General features: G+C 35.1%; 1 protein-coding gene and 1 non-coding gene across 5 annotated transcripts in view; both read right to left on the bottom strand.

The window, feature by feature from the left end:
• The window catches only part of LOC106669086 (octopamine receptor Oamb), a 228653-nt gene that overhangs the window by 83369 nt on the left and 127581 nt on the right, over positions 1 to 17703 (bottom strand). The gene's annotated exons all lie outside the window — the stretch shown is intronic.
• Positions 3625 to 3697, bottom strand: Trnai-aau. Its single transcript has one exon. It is a non-coding gene; the product is annotated as a tRNA-Ile (tRNA).

Raw genomic sequence — 17703 nt, 5'->3', positions numbered from 1 at the left:
AATTGGAGGTTCTAAGTTTCTGCTGATGAGCCAGTCATTGAACTACAAAACTATTGCGCCCTAATAGAAAAATGGTGCAATGGAGAATCATCATGATTCCAGAAGGGTCAAAGCGTACCTATAAAACCACTCCATGCTATTTATCTCAAAGGCGAAGCAATCGCTAAAACCGAAGCAGTCCGTTACTTAGGTATATCACTTGATACCTGGAAACAACATATTCACAGCATTACACTGGGAGGAGAAATCATATTTCCTTAATGCTCCCTTCTACGTGTCCAATAAAACCATTCACACTGACTTCCACGTTCCATTCGTTCACGACCTTGTAAAAATACGTTATCAGAAATAACTAATTTCTGTACACCTAAACCCACCCGTTCAACAGCTTTCCTCACTAACCGTACCTGGAAATCCTCCACATCGGCTGGAGAATCTATGGTCTAGGGATTTGCTTCAGCGATGATTTTTTTTGTGTGTGTGTGAGAGACGGTGTGTCACCAGTGGGTAGCTAGTTTATTGTAATATTTATACCATTAGTTACAATAAATTACAGATTTATTTATTGTATTACTATTTGTTATTGTAGTACTATTATTTATTTATATTTATTACTAAAATTGCGTAATATTTTGTTTTATCTGTTTTCTACTGTTCGATGGTTACAGGTCTACTTGCAATCTGTTTTTGTCTTTGTTCCGGTGTGGTCTGCCACGGAATTAGTCTGATGTGAGTTCTTGATTTGTATGATTGTTTTCTTGTTATAATACGTTTAAGTATATTCAAATGTCAATAGTTGATTTTTTAATTTTCATAACTTTTCTATTTTTGAATAGTTGTAGGTTTAATTTATAAGTTATCAATTTCCTTAATTAATTTTACGGCTTTAATTTATATGTCCTACCACTTCCCCTCTTCTAGATTAGAAAATATGCGAGAAAATTACGTAAAGACAAGATGAATAACGCAAACCTTAATGCAAAATGTTAAGTTAAAAATAAGCCGGTTTGTTAAAGCATAGCAATGATAAGAAAAACAACAAAAAAGTTCGCATTATCATTAGTAACCAGTACACCCACTATGAATCAAGCAAGAACAGATAGCAGTAAATATTTATATTTTTAAAAATACAAAGATTTTATAAAACAACGTGGCACATAAGTATGAGCGGCTCATCGTTGGACCGTGACCGTTATCAAACATTTATTATCTTTACACATTTCCTTTTTTTATTAAGATATCCTTAAAACACAATATTATGCAATAGATAACCGTTTAGATGAGATAAACGAGAACCAATAACACAAGTGTCAATAGCACAGTCAGATTGGATTTATGCGTAGGTCGGTCTCCAAGATGTCAAAAAAACCGATGGATGATGATTTGTTCGTTATAACACCCTTGTCGTCCTAGCTATCGTCTGGTCTTCTCCGTTCCTTCACGACAAAATGGCTGAGATTTATTACGTCTTAATTTGTCAGTTGTATAATAACTTTGCGTTTTACTGATAAGATTTTCACATGCTGACCAAATCCAACGTTTCATGTAACAATCGACTGTAACAAACATTGATCGCTTTGCTCTTCACCGTATTATTCATCCAGATAATTATCATAATTACGAGAGCTTTAATCAAGACGCTTTCAACCTCCACACTAACGTCTACACACGTCCCACGAGGGATCTTAATAAGCTTCGGAAAACAGTCACGGGCGAGGCATAACAATCGTACGGATTATCGCATGAGGGTGCCCGATACACGCTTGTCTGACGACTGACAGGCTAATTCGATTATGGAATTACCACTGCGAATTTCTCTCCATTATTATTCATGACGTTCTGTGCTAAATGGAAATCGAGTATCTATTCTCATAGTTGTCTTAAAGCTTAAGTAAATGTTTAAACAGTGTGTGGAGAATAGAATTTCAGATCTTATTAACCGTAACGACAAAACAAAACCGTGGTTAACTCCCTGAAAATTGTATGCTGGATAATCTTCCTTTATTTTCTCAAATAAAAACCTTTGAAATAAGACACGTTTTACTATAGAAATTCAACTATTCAAACATTAAATCATGAATTTATAATCTGATCCGTACCTAACCTTACATAACCTAATCTAACCTGTCACTAACCCTGCCTAATCTAAACATTCCTTACCTAAACCAATATACACTCCCCAGCAACGTGAAATAAATGACGCAAAAACAATTTCTTCTATCTAGCCTAATAACATATCCATTTTAATATTATTCAATAAGATAAATACATAGGAAAAAGCTTTATTTATAAATTGAATGAATCTAAAATTTGTAGCATTGTATAAATTCATTTTTTTCACATCCTACATGTATTTTTGAAATTTAAACAATGTTTATAAATCTCAGGTCCTGAAGATGATCTCAATAAAGATCGAAACGTTTCCACGTTAAAGAAAATATTTTTAAACGTCACACCAGACCGCACCTCACGATCTCCAAATAATCATTTATTTATAAATAAAAAATAACTTGTCAAAATTCAATTAATAAAAAATAGATTCTAAAACATGGTTTTTCGACCTTCTGCCTGGGTTATGGTCCTTATGTAATAATAATATTATTAAATAATTATATGGAGATTGTGAGATGCGGTCTGGTATGAGGTTGGTTTTAGAAAAACATTTTCTTCGTCGTGCCAACATTTTGTACTTTATTGAGATCATCTTCAGGGCTCAAAGAGTTTGTTTTCCGTGTATATATGTATTCTTGTGAGTCGTGTTGAGAGTGTACAGGTGTTGAGTGTTGAGAGCACACGACACAGAAGAATGACATATCTACACGGAAAAGAAACACTTTGAGCCCTGAAGATGATCTCAATAAAGGCCAAAACGTTGGCACGATAAAGAAAATGTTTTTCTAAAACCTACGTCACACAAGACCGCATCTCACGATCCCCATATAATCGTTATTTTTTAACCTAACTAACGGTCACTAAACATCACACATTATTAAATTAACATTAAACTGATAATTAAATCATGAAACTAGAAAACGTCTGTAATCTGTAGGAATTTTAATGTATTTACATACAATTTGCCAATTCTCTTACTCGAACTTTCATAGATTTTCTGTAATGTATTTTACCAAACATTTTATAGTCATAGAAATATTTCCCTTACTTGTGTTGCAATTATCCTTTTTTTTTTTCAAAATTACGCTGTTGAAGTCATGCCATTTTAGTTGTTAAAGACATCATAACAGTGAAGTATGTTATTGAACAGTTGCTTATTGGGTTTAAGTTAAGAACAACAGAATCTAAAGGGATTCCAAAAGAAATATTTTGTTCCACTTTTTACGCATGCTGTATTTCTTTTAATAATTTAATTTCTAGAATGACACCGCAAACCGTCTGACCCTCCCTGCAGCAAAAGCAACCCAACATCGCCTAGACCGTATTACATTAGTGCACTCGATGGCTCATCTAGCAAAACGAGCAAAAGGGACTGCACGTGACATCCACCTTAGAAAACGTACATGCCCACATGTACAATAAGTCCATTATATTTCGTTGTCCGATTGACCAAATAACATTTTCCAATTAATTGATCTTTATGTAAGGTATTAGATGAAATGAAAAAGTTAGTGCCACGAGCGGGATTCGAACCCACGATCTTCGGCTTATTAGGCAGCTGCTCCACCACTTGAGCTATCGTGACTTCGAGCCACTCGGACACCAACTTCCCATGTCAACTTACCTTTCGTATTTTCCCTCCTTTTTGACATTTTTCAAATGTCGTGTAATCAGCATTCGATTCGGGGCGACAAACAAAATAGCCAATGTACAATAAGATAACCCCTCCATCTAACTAAATCCGCTAACTTGGGTTCTACCAGCACAGCAGAAGAAAGCACACGTACAAGAAACCCTCATAACCAACGACTAGTTTACAAAAAATCATCGAAAACCTGATTAAAATTCTGTGCAGATATTACAGGTTGAAATCATAAAAAATATACGTTGCGTTTTTACATTTTCACGTTTCAAACTTTAACAATGTATTTACTAGGATAGAAAACAAACATTGTTATTAAATAGAGAATTAACAAGTGTTTATTAGAGAATGTAAATATTTTGGTAGGAACGAACAGGACATTTCATACGTGGCTATCTTATTTTTTTTCTTTTATATCCTAGACCTTCGTTGCACTACACTCATGCTCCTGTCTCCCAACGTCATTGCAATTACGAGACTAATCAAATTTCTCCTCAAGGGCCGACGGCTGCTCAATTAGTCTAATTTAAACTCCGTAAAGCATGTTTGTACGGTAAACTGGTACAGACCGAGTACGAAATCTAATTTCTATCCCGTCTTTGTCCTCACGAACCCCAGTAGCAATAGGCTCAACGGAATAATTGAACTTCGGTTTTGGAAACCACCTCTGCTTCGCATTGCCTTTTGAAATTTAATGGTGCCTCTTTTGACGTCGAGTTGACAAACACGTCGTGAACGCATTACTCGATAAACACGACATGGGGAGAGGGAAAAATAATTAAATAGGTTCCTCCGTTCTTTTTATTGTCTGATAGAACCCTTTTATAAAACACACAGTTGGAAATCTCAATTAAATGACGTTTTGCAATTTTTTTCCAATCCGAATGCCCTCACCGGTAAATTGTCCCTTATGAAGATATCAAATATCGACGTATGCTCCTTTTTATCTCTTTGTTAAAGAAAACCGTAAAAGAGCACAAACATTGTTATTTTTTGTTAAAAGTAGGGCCTCGTTGAGGAAATAAATGAAGCCTTTTTTTCACATTCCGCTCATGTCTTGCTCGTATGATTGCGGTCCATTGTGCTCTTTTAATCAGTCGCTTTTGTCGTACTTTTTCACCCCTTTTGAACTTAAAAGCCGACACACTGCTCAATCGATCATTGTAAAACGCCGTCTAATTATAATTAGATAACAATCAGAATGCTAATGGGTATATTCAATTAAATTGTTTTTACAATTTATTGCAATAAAAAAAGTATCTTTACATTTTTGTATGTCTTTCTTCTTTTCTCCCTTTGCTCTTTTTGTGGATAATATCGTAGGTTTGCTAAAGGGAGGAATTCTCGTAAGCAATACCAAAATAAAAATACTATTGTACGCCGATGACATAGTCCTTAGTATTGATTGTCCGGCAAGTCGCAAAATAACATAAGAATCTTTGAGTCCTTTTGTGAACTTTGTAACTTACCAGTAAATGTAAAAAAGACAAAAATTATATTGGAAAACAAGCAACCTCCAAAAGATGTTTCTACAAGGGTAGAAAAATCGAGGTGGTGAACAAGTATAAATATCTGTGAGTTATTTTTACACCTCATCTTTCCCTATCACGCCATCTTAATGGTAGAATTTCTACTACAAAAACTGCAAATCTCTTTAGAAATAATCTTGTCCCTTATGAAACCAAACTCAATGTTTACAACTGTCCTGCGCTCTGTCGCGTGTTATGAGGTTTAAGACTGGGGCTTCCAGGATCAGCCTTCGTGATGATCATCTGCCTAAAACTATCGCTCGACAGATAATTAGAAAAAACATTTCGTGGTTCAGGCAATGGACATCTCTAGGACAAAAATTTTCTTCTCCTCTTCAAATTTCCGATGTTCAAGAGATGAGGTCTCTTTTAGATATGATTGTCGACACTATGAAATGACGTTTTGGAAAAAATTTAAAGATTTTTTGTGAAGAAACTGCTCAGTCTACCATCTATTTCCCCAGACTACATGCTAACCCTTGAATCCAGTTTGCCCCCTATCTTTTCATACATGTTCTCCCTCCATCTAAAATATATATCTTAGGTTCTGAGCCTTCCTAAAACTATCGCTCGACAGATAATTAATAAAAACATTTCGAGGTTCAGGCAATGGACATCTCTAGCACAAAACCTTTCTTCTCCTCTTCAAAATTCCGATGTTCAGGAGATTCTCTTTGAACTTTTAAAACTCCCCAATAAAATAATCGAAGTTCGTCGTGAAGAGGCTACGGATAGGGAAAACAGTACAGAGAGATTTTGCTTGTAAAAGGCCATTTTCTTTGAGCCATGTCCTTCATACCCAGCCTTTCCCAGAACCTTAACCGTAAAGATTCTCGAAGGCTTTGTAAATTAAGAGAGTTGTTCTATCTGAAATGTAAACCCTGGGTTGTAAATGACCCATACAATGAAATCTGTTCCCCCTGTAACAATAATGCACGAGAAGATGAGAATCACTTTCTTGAAATTTGCTCACTGCTTTCAGAACGGCGTATATCATATTTGGGAAAGTCCGTTATTTCCAGAGCTGAAATTCTGGAATATCTCATCAATCAAAAATTTCCCTCATCATTAATATCTTTTGCTCGGCACGCCTGGAGAGTGAGATACGACTGGCTTTTAGATATGCAATGTTTGTCGACACTATGAAATTAATTATGAGCTGTTGTATACTGTACTATTAATTCTCAAGAAGGAACAAGTTTCCTTTAAATCTTACTATATTTTCTTGTTCTTGTCATTCATTTCTGCTTTATATAACTTTTTTCTTTTCATATGTGTTGTTTATATTATATATCTAATTAAAAGCTTTATTATGCGTTAACTCAGCAGACGGCTCCCAGCTATGTTTATTATACTTTGTACCAATTGTTGTCTTTGTTTCTATTTTAATAAAGTATTATTATTATTATCTTTTTTTTCTCCCACCTATCAGTAAGGTTTATTAAGGATGGACTTTAGTTTACTACTTGTTCTTTTGTTATACAAAGTGAAAATAGATAAAGTATATACTTTCAAATATGAGAGCGTAATGTCCAACTACCTGTGTGTATCGAGGATGAGGGGACAAACCACGATATATTTTTCATACCATTATTAATTAAAACGCCACGAGCTGAACCGGGTTTCGAACACAGAACCGCCGTCACCCAACCACTTAGACAACGCGCTAGCGATTGATTGTCGAGAATTTAAAAAAATTAACATTAAGTTTCCCACTGTTAGCTTCTCTTACTTAAATAATAAATATTTAACTTCACAGTTTTTCAATGTCAACAGAATTCGCCAACTTTAACAACTCTTGCTGGTGTTTTGAGATAACGGTTTTATCTCGTGTAGGCCATTTATATTCTCGTTGCATAAGTTCCTTCATATGTCTCCACGTTTGGGATTGCCGCACTGGCATCATGACCTCCTAAATGACAATGAGGGTGGCTAACGCAAATATACAGGGGTAATATACTGAGTACATGTACAATGTACAATACGTACAAACTGATATCAAATTAAGCGCAGTTATTAGTGCAGATGTAAATTTAAAAAAAAAATCAGTCGTCTTTATACATTTTTAAACAAACTCATTGCATTTCTAACCCTGTGCGATTCCGGAATGGAGTCGTGGCAAAGTCCTCACCTAAGTCAATCCAAAGTTACTACCGGCCTTCCCCCCCCCCATCACAGGGTTAAATCGGAACTTTGCCAATTTTCAAACTCACCGACGATGAGGATTCCGTTTCGAACCTTACGAAAAAGTCGTTCTTGCACCGCTGGGAGAAATAAGTAAATAAATCAATTTAAGTTGTCTTTTTTAAATTTATTTATTTCCACCCGCGCCAATTGCTGTGCTTAAGTAAAGGTGATAACATTTTTAAAAACAAAACAAAAAGGGGACTTCTTATTTCATAAAGTATTTCCGCCATAAATTATTGCATTATCTACTGTATCGATGAATCTGTTCTACAATACCAATCGCTACTATGCAATTTACTATTTTTTTTATTGCAAAAGATCAAATCTAAACAATAAACTTTCTTACAGTTGCTTAGTTTTGATCGAACCCATGTAAACGTAGGTTGCAAACAATGACGAATAATTGAACAGCCTTTGGGTCCGCCAGTTACAAAAATAGCAGGTTTATCGATAAGAATTATCTTGAATTTTTATTTTATTTTTGGTTTGTTGACATCGCCCACGCCAGGTTGAAAATCGAATATTCGCTAAGTAATTATGACGAAATTCGTTTTAAGCAGTAATAACGATGACCGGGGAACGACTCTCTGATGACGTCAATCATGCAATCTATTCATTCCATTTGATAGCATTCATTATTTGAAACGAAATCGATTATGCTCTTTCATTTACGCTGCCGCCTCCAGCAAATCAATCTCCGCCCGAATTACTATTAATCGAAAGTGATCATTAGTGCAATTCACATGTGAAATGATGAGCGCTGGATGAAATTCGGCTGGAATTGACAAAGCTATGATTGAACCGGCCTGCTGAATAAACCCAATGTAATACAGGTATATAATCGATTTTTTCTAAACTTTTATTGACAGTCTCTGAATAACACTGATAACTAATTTTGTTAAAAATTAGAAATAAAAAATGTCAACTAATAGAAAAATAGGAAAAAATTCGATAGATTAATGACAAGTGGTTTACGCCCTCCGAGGTCTCCCCATGAAGGTTCGTACCCCAAAGCCGCTCTGAGCAAGGGTTAAAGTAAAAGGAGATTAGAATTGTGGATAAGGGCCATTCAGCGGGCCCAGCTATGGAAGTGTAAAAACTACAAACGACCTCAGTTCAGGAATGGGTACATTGAGAAGGGAGTTGTCCTGATTACATGTGAAAACCAAACTGCCAATGAATGGCTCATTGAGAAAATACCTACTATCCATCCCTGGCAAGCGGAAAACTTTAGAGTTGGCCACTATAGGGAAATTATAAAAACCAGAAGGGTGGCTATGTGGTTGCCGGATCCTGATCTTCTGGGCACTAAATACACTACCACCATTCTTGGGCTGATGGAATCTCAAAACTCCGAAAATAATACCGGGCCTTGAGGAGTAAACATACACGACCATACTTCGTGGCTCTTAAAAAAGCCAATTTAAAACCTTATCTTTGTTTTGAGATGATAACCCTAAGGATCATCAAAAAGCTGAAAAACCTGATGCTAAATGTGCTTCAAGCCACCCCCCAGCACAGTGCTATATTTACGTTTTGTTGTGTGGCCGAAGAGAAAAATGTCGATATAACCGATATTGATATATATAGCATAAAAGGAGTTCAGTGATAATATGTGTCCTCATCAAACTTTTCTTGGCCAATTTGTCGGCCTTCTCATTGTCCCTCCGCCATTTATGCATACCCAAACAAGGGTAATTTTTTGTTATCCCAATGTCTGACAAGCTCTTCATTGCTCCCAAACGGCTAGCGCCTTTAATAGATGAGATTGTTCATTTTACTGCTGCCTGGATATCAGGGTAGGTGCTATTCTTTGGTTGGTAATACTTGGTCTTCTTGGCTAGCTTAGACCTTCTTTCGGTGGCTGAACACTAGCCATATTTCCGCTGATAGACAGAGACATGTTGCCCAAGGATTATATGAATTCTAGTCCTTGGTTTATTTCCATTCATACCAGCTCCAGACCCATAGTCGGTCTTAGAGCCATCTGTATAGAAGATATAGTCGTCACTAACTGAGATCCTTTTCTCCCAGTCAAAAAATTTGAAATTTCTTAATCGAATTTGAATTTTGGGGTTGTGCGCCATCATCATACTGAGAACCTGTCTGCCTGAAGTGCTGCCGCTCGAAGCTTCATGCGAGTAGGCTATCGGAGCCTATTCCCTACAAATTAGGAGTCTTGCCTCTCCCTGAATGAAGCTATATTGTGGTGGTAGATTCAGAAAGTGGGGCCTTCCTAACCAGGGTTAAGGAACTGCTCAGTAAATCAGAGAGTTGATTGTTCTGAGTTCATCAATGATGTTCGCCAGTGAGATCAGAAATCTGAATCCCCAGTTCAAAGGTTAAGACCTGCCGATGAATTAGACCGCTCTACCTCATTAAGGAAGATATTCTGGGGTACAAGAGAAGAAAGACCTACGCGACAATATCACATTTCTATTGTACAAATCAATTTGATTTTAAATAAATTTTGGTTTGTTAACAACTTTTCAATTAGCCTTACAACATTCATGTGTTACTAATTTTAATGTAAAAAATCTGTTCGGATAGTTATTATTGTTTTAAATCTTATTTGATGGAAGGGTCCACGTCTTCAGGATCGACAGATAATAACAAAAATGTTCGCAACCATTTTCCGAAATCAGAATTCTTGTTTTTGCACTTCGAGTAAACGATAATGTAAATCGTGTCTCCTTTGACAATAATAAGACACTAATAAACATCAGGGGGTAATAAAATAAAAGGTTGAAATAACATAAAACTAACAATGAAAAAGGACGGATGGTAAAGACGAAAATATGGAATAAGACATGAGTATTGTGCACGTAACCAGCAGAAAAAATAATTGAATGTGACTTGCGAGAGATAAATACTATAAGTCTTTGAGATAATAACTATAACATATTTGTTAAAAATTGTATTTAAAAAATCTTTTGAATAAGTTTTAAAAGCAATTTTTTGCTATTTTTTATTTCTGTGATTGCAGTGAAACGTTGGTTAAGTCGGAATTTGTACAAATAACAAAACAACTTCAGGAAGTTTGTTGCTAATGTTGAAAGAATCAGAAAAACCTATACTTGGAGCTTTTTTTAGTCTTAGATTTAAAGCTAGCAAACTGCATTGCCCATCGCCAGGCATCCCTTCCTTAGTTTTACATTTATTTTCTTATCTTTCTCGCCTTTTAATCTTGCTAATTTCTTTTTCCATTTCTTCAGCTAAGTTATGATATTTAATGGTACGAAGGTAACCAACTCCCTCTTTTCTTTGTCCTATTGCTACCTCTTTGTTCCTCAGGGCCTTGTCAATCGTGAATAAAAGAAAACAAATAACAAACACAAATGTATAGAAGAAAGGTAAAAACAAGATAGTTCAGTTAGCTTCACACTGCCCAAGAGTACTCGATATTCCTCGGGGCAATAGGTGATATGCCCTCCCATCCAAGCTAGTAAATTGCATTCACCCCAGAGTATTCCACATTCCTTGGTAAAAGTATTTAATTTATTTTAATTAATTAATTTCAAGATAGCAAACTTCATTTAACAATAAGTTTTAAGCATTGAAACAAATTAAAAAACTTTTACGTCGTGATTCTAGTTTGAAACGAATCTGACACTTTTTTCCACGTGATATCTTAATAGGTTTTCCTTCATTTCCATCCTTATTGAACAATTTTATTACTTTTTTAAATTGGGGTTTCCCCTTCTTTCATTTCCCTACCGGAGAGAGTCCAGTTACCATTAATTAACTATAATTATCCTTTCTACTTCCCAAAGGTCTTTAATTTCACTCCTTTGTTTCCTTTGTTGTTGTGTTTGTTTTTAATTTTTTTAGGGGTGGTTTATTAACAATCTGATCATTTTCCTTTGAGCAATATCATATTTTCCGATTGATAGAGTACTCAAATATATTTTGGTTTTAACCAATAATTGATTTCTATTAGCGAGTGTATTATTGAAGTTTTCTCGTTTAACGCGGTAACACTTTTACACGGTTCGACTGAGATATGAAACCGAATCCCTCAAACGGATAGATAGTCATTATATACCCTTTGTAAATAATTAACGGAAACAAGAGACAACATCTTCATTCGAGACCCTCAGACGCATCCATTAGTTTAATGGCTCCAATGAAGCATTATACACCTCCATGAAGGTACGATGATCGTGTACCTGCTGATGTGTGGGCGACTCTACAATGACCTTTAACAACACTGAATTTAAAGGTTTGGTGGTGAATTTAAATCCATGGGGATTACTAAACGAGCCAGTAAAAGATGAATTAAATAATAACGTTTATACCCTAAAAAAGAATATTAATTAAGTAGAATACGTTCGCTAAACCCTTTGATACAAATTTCATTCTTTTAAAATATGCACTAGCAGTTCGGATTTTGTAACTTAACCCGTTCTGCCGTGCCACAAGTTATAGCTTTGTCGCTAGGACCTAAATATAGCTGTGTCGCGGGTTTACGCATCGATCGGCATCAACTTTTGTCCCACCTCGCATTTTGCTATTGTTGCCTAGAACAGAATGTTGTTGTTTGCCTTGGCCACTTATTATAATTTGGTGTCGCCTCATGCGACACTTTTTTCTATCACAACACCATTTCCATAATCGTACCATCCATGACAGTTATCTCTGCACTCTCATTGTGTCGTGATTATATAATTTTTTTTTTTTTATAATGACCATATACAATCAAAATTTGGCCATGATTTGTAGACTTAGAGCATATTTATTCACGTAAATACTTTTCAAAAAATCAATTTTTTCACAGCGATCTTGCCACGGTTTGACCATACATCACCAGGAAAACTTTTTTTGAGAGAAGAGAGAATCAGAGCACTCCCCAGGTTGGTATTTCGCTCCAGTAAGAGGGTTTTGGTCATTAAATATAAAGGAATCATATTATTCAGAACTAGTCGAAATTGGTCTCTCTCAGAACAGTGGCTACGATGTGTCAATATACTGAATATCAACCAGTGTGACTTTTAAATTTGGAACCTTTCGTATTTCATACATTGATTATTTCCAAACAGGTTTGAAACAGTCTACTTAAAAAACACTTTTTCAACCATTTTCTCAAAAATCTTTGTAAGTAAAATAATTGTAAACTACCCTTAGGTCAGGTATCGTTTCATATACCGCGAACAAGTTCTACTTTTATATACAATCAAAATTGTGCAATGATTTGTAGACTTAGATTCTTAATTCACGAAAATCCTTTTCAAAAAAACAATTTTTTTCATATCGATCTCGCCATGGTTTGACCAAACATCACCAAGAAAACAGCTTTTTTTTAGAGAAGTGGGAATTAGAGCACTCCCCGGGTTAGTATTTCGCTCAAGTAAGAGGTTTTTGGTCAAAGCCTTACGAATCGATGCAGATCTAAATGAATCAACTTATTCAGAACTAGCCGAAATTAGACTCGTCAGAAATTTGGAACAGAGTGGCTACGATGTCTGTTTTAAATTTGGAACCTTTCGTATTTCATAAATTTAGGATTTCCAAACCGATTTGAAACAGTCTCCTTAAAAAAAAAAAAAAAAAAAAAAAAAAAACTTTCAACCATTTTCTTAAAAAATTTTGTAAGTAAAATTATTGTAAACTACCCTTAGGTGAGGTATCATTTCGTATATACCGCGAACAAGTTCTACTTTTATATCCACCTGGGTTTTGCGTACACACATGTAGCAATCGCACCTGCTTGTCTACAAAAACATCCGTCCAATAAAATTAGTTTACATGACCGTTTGATCTATGTAGCTTTTTCAAGCTTTTTTGATATTCCTTAAATAGGGATAGGTTCAATCTGATTGAGTATATTTGCGCACCGTTTAGTATCTTTTTGTATATTCCTTGTGCGTCGAGCTTGCATAAATCTCAGCTTTGAAGTCTGAAAAACCTTTATATTACTAGGAACCATTTGGTCCTTTTCACCCCGTTGCTAATATTTACAATACTTTTGAATTCGTTGGTAAACAATCTTGGACCTTTCGAATTTCAAAAATATATCGTTTTTATACCGGTTTGAAACAGTCAGTTCTCAAAAATCTGTGTACCTTTGGATTAAATATGTGAATATTACCACTCACATAATTTTTTTACAATTATAATAAATGAAATGATGTTTGATTTATGTGATAGGATAAACGGACGTAAGTTACAAATGTAATGTCAAATAGACGAGCTGTAGTTCTCGTCCACTCTACCAATTAAAACTCATAAATACATTATGGTTGAAGCCATAATTTCAAACATATAAGTAGCTGTTAATATTTGTTAACGGTTTAAATCATCATAAATAGTTTAATGTCTTGATGAAGATGTATATTCTCGTAAGCTTGACACGAGAACTGAGTATTTTTCTTTTCTGTTAATTCCTCTTATCCGTGATCTTTTATATATAGTTCTATGTAACTTTACAAGTGAATTTTGGTACATCGTACCTAGATGGGTACATAGTTTTAATTCTCTATGTGTAAGGATTGTTTTTCTTAGGGTTTATGATTTTATAAGAAAAGTAAGGGAAAACGTTATTTAAAAGAAAACAATGATATCCTTCCTCAAGCTTTCATGGAGTATATTTAACTTCAGAACTTAAAAAGTGTTATTAATAATTTTAAATATTTATATTTGGTCATTTTTCGTCGTAGTTGCATTAACACGATTTCAATGGGGAGGAAGCAGTCTTGGTCTAATTTTTACTTGTTACAATGAACGATTTTTCCTTAAGGATAAGATCAATTCTCGTTAGAGGTGGAAGCGTAATGTCTGATAAGAGGTGGTAGTCTGAAGGAGTAAGGTCAGGACCGTGGACGCGGAAAAAGCACCACGATTCCATCCGTTTCAGAAGGTGTTTGCTTTCTATGCCAAGAACTGAAAAGCTGTGCATTCTTTTGGTAAAAGTAAACTTTCCCGCTATTGAAAAAGTCGAATATTGATTCTTCTATGTTTAGCAGGGATCTATCGGTTGGTTAATGGTGTGTATCTTGAATTTGGATGGTGCAACCGTCGAATTCCAATGGTTGCTTTCCTGAGCTCAATGGAAACTTTTTAACAAGCTTTGCTACTTTACTTGTTAAGTTATATGGAACGTATTCCCCATTAAGAAGGGGGGAAAAGCTTGTAAATATGGTAGTCTGAAGGAACAAGGTCTGGAAAATATATTGATTTCGATCAAAATTTAGGAGGTTTTCGGCATGAATGTTATAAAATGTGTGTGTAGTTGTACTATTTTGACTTCATTGTCAATTTTAAACGAGAGCAGAGACGTCTCTAAACAACCTAACACCGAAAAAACCAAGGGATAAAGACGTATAAATTTAATGTTTTAAGAATGCCCTCTATTTATGCAAAACAACCGTGACGGCTGAGATCTCTCACGCCAGTTTGCCTTACCCGATTCGATTCGATGCGTTTCCTTTTGGAATTTTCACTTGGAATTTGAAGCGTGACGTTTAGAATTCACACGGAGGCAGAATAAAACCCGATACACCTCACAGTTGAGTGTTTCAAGACTTATAACCCTCGGTGGAGGAGTAATTCCGCTCGAGCGGGTAATAGCACCGACCTGCTACAAAATAGACAGAGGGGAGTATGCCTAGCTCTTAAAAGCCTTTTTATAAACACATCCTATTAAAATATTCACCTACAAAAATTTAAACAAATGGGCAGGGATAATAGTAAATTTTCAACAGGTGCGAAATAAAAAATTAAAAACATTTTTTATCAAGATTTTACAACTGCCAAACGTTACGATTAAAGGCTTAATATCACTGTGCAAACTAGGAGGGGAAAAACAAAAATTGCCTCCTATTTATTCTGACTCGGGGATTAGAAAAGTTTTGGAAGAGAAAAACAAATTCAAGAGAAACATCCCCCCTTATTAATGGATTTTTTTTAGATGTAACTCGATTACCTTAGGGCCGCTCTAGCTTGAAAAAACCCTTTGCCGAAAAAATCAGAATCAAGAAGAAGCAACAGTTACCTCTTGGATTAAATCAGTCCGATAATCAGTGTCTGAGGCATAAATCCTACCTTTAAACCCATCGCCATGAAAATAACTGGTATAACCTGTGAGTTATAGGCATAAAATAGAACTGTAGCACCTCATACATCCGTTAAAAAGGACAAATAAGCGTGTTATTAGAAGAGGAAATTTTCTTTTTGTAGTTGTTTAACATCTCTAATTAAATCTTTTAAACAAAAAAAATCGAAAAATATTAAGAATGTGCTTTAACTCTTTCTAGCACAGAATGTCATACATTGTATTAGAAAATTATAATGGCCATAGTAAGTTGTAAGATCTGAATCACAACAAGCTACTTCAAATAATCTTTATTTAAATTCATTTTCTATAGTGTTTAGTCTAGTAATTACTTGTGCCAGCCCACGTAAAATTGAAGCTAAATCAATCATAAGTTGATAGGTAGCGTCTAAGTTGTGAAGTTTAGAAATATTGGATTCTTATTTCTTCTTCTGTCCATATGCGAATGCGAAAAATGTTGAGTACATTGTAACCCGTAAAAAATAGAGTAAGATTACTTTTTTCTCATCGAAATCAAAATGATGCCACTACAAGTAAAGCAAAACCTTTTGAAATGTATGGTATCGTGTAGCTTCTACCGCGATCCCCTTCGAGCCTGACCTTGCTCCTTCAGACTACCACCACTTCCCAAAAATTACTCTCTTCCTTAAGGGAACAACGTTTTGAACATTCTAACGCTCGTTCTCTACTAGGTCTTATGCACGTGTAGTTTGATCGTTTTTTGGTCTGTTCTTTTACATTGATTGTCAATTAGTATCGCCAAAACTACAGGTTCACCACACCTCAGACTCCATAGAGGATCAAGGCGATTCTAAACTTCATTGAATATGAAAAGGCTTTGTTTCCATATTCTTACTATCGCCAATAAATAAAGCAAAACCCTGAAATTCATAGCATACAGGACCTTGCTCCTTCAGACTGCCACCTCTTACCAAAAAATTCTCACTCCGTCAAAGGGTTATTGTAACACATAAAAACTAGAACGAAAAACTTTTTTTCAATACAACCATGCAGTAAAAATGTTTCGCACATTGTAACATATAACAACCAGGTTATGATGACACTTTTCCCCATCGAAATCAAGATAATGCACTATGGCCACACACAATTCACGTCGAAATGTCATAAAATTAAACATCAAATTGTATACGATTTGCTTCCATGATTGAAATTAATTTGTTGAAAATGCAAGGTGTCAATTTCAATGCGAAACCCACTTGACCCAGATCAAAATCTGTTATATTATTAATGCATTTATCACCATGTTCAATTTTACATTTTTTAATTTCAAATTTCTCAAACCAATTTAGTTCTTTCCCTTTGTTGAAACTATGTAACACTCTTGTATTTAAATTTGAATTGAAATTATGTTTTGTTTCTTTTAGATGGTCCTTAAATTTCGAAAATTTGCTCAATTTAGGCAAGTGTTCTTTTACTCTTGTTTTTATTTCTCTACCGCTTTGTCCTATATATTTAATATCACAATCATTTCAATTGAGTTGGTAAACCCCACTTTTTGCCAAGTTGTCTACTTTGTCTTTAGGTTTTGAGAGGATGTTTTTAAGTGAACCCGTACTTCTAAAAGCTATTCTAAAAAAAGTGGGGTTTGGGATTGATGAGCTAAAAGGCTCGAAATCCGGATCGTTGCAAAACAACTTACTGTAAGTAGGAACTATCATTTTAAAAAGTATTGAACACCACACGCACTCCATCATTTGTCATTTCTATGAAAGTGAGTAGTTCAGACAACGCGAAAAGACCTCTGGAGGTGTGCGTGTACTATTTTCACTAGATATGCTGAGAACGTCAACTCAATCATCCGGTAAACAATCCCGTTTTGTCACACATTGTCGAAGGCCTTTTCTAAGTCCAGGAGGAAATAACCTATGTTAATGGTGGAAACCCTTTATGAAGAGCCACTTTTACTTTACAGGAGTTACTTTACAGAGCCCAGGGTGGAAACCAAATTAAGAACAATTAGATTGGATGCGTATTTCCGGAGATATTTTAATTCAAATACTGAGGGTATGACATAATTTCAACGTTGTTCTAAGGTATATTTGCATTGTTATTCACCTTTTTATCCGCTGTAATCAATTAATTCTATAAATTTGGACTCATCAGATGAAAGAATGTGGAAATTGGTTCCATTCACATTTCCATGCATATAAAAAACGTAATTT

This window comes from Cimex lectularius, unplaced genomic scaffold, assembly GCF_000648675.2.
Source record: "Cimex lectularius strain Harlan isolate CLEC.00 unplaced genomic scaffold, Clec_2.1 scaffold319, whole genome shotgun sequence".
Taxonomy (NCBI): domain Eukaryota; kingdom Metazoa; phylum Arthropoda; class Insecta; order Hemiptera; family Cimicidae; genus Cimex; species Cimex lectularius.
This window is presented reverse-complemented; position numbering and strand designations above follow the sequence as displayed.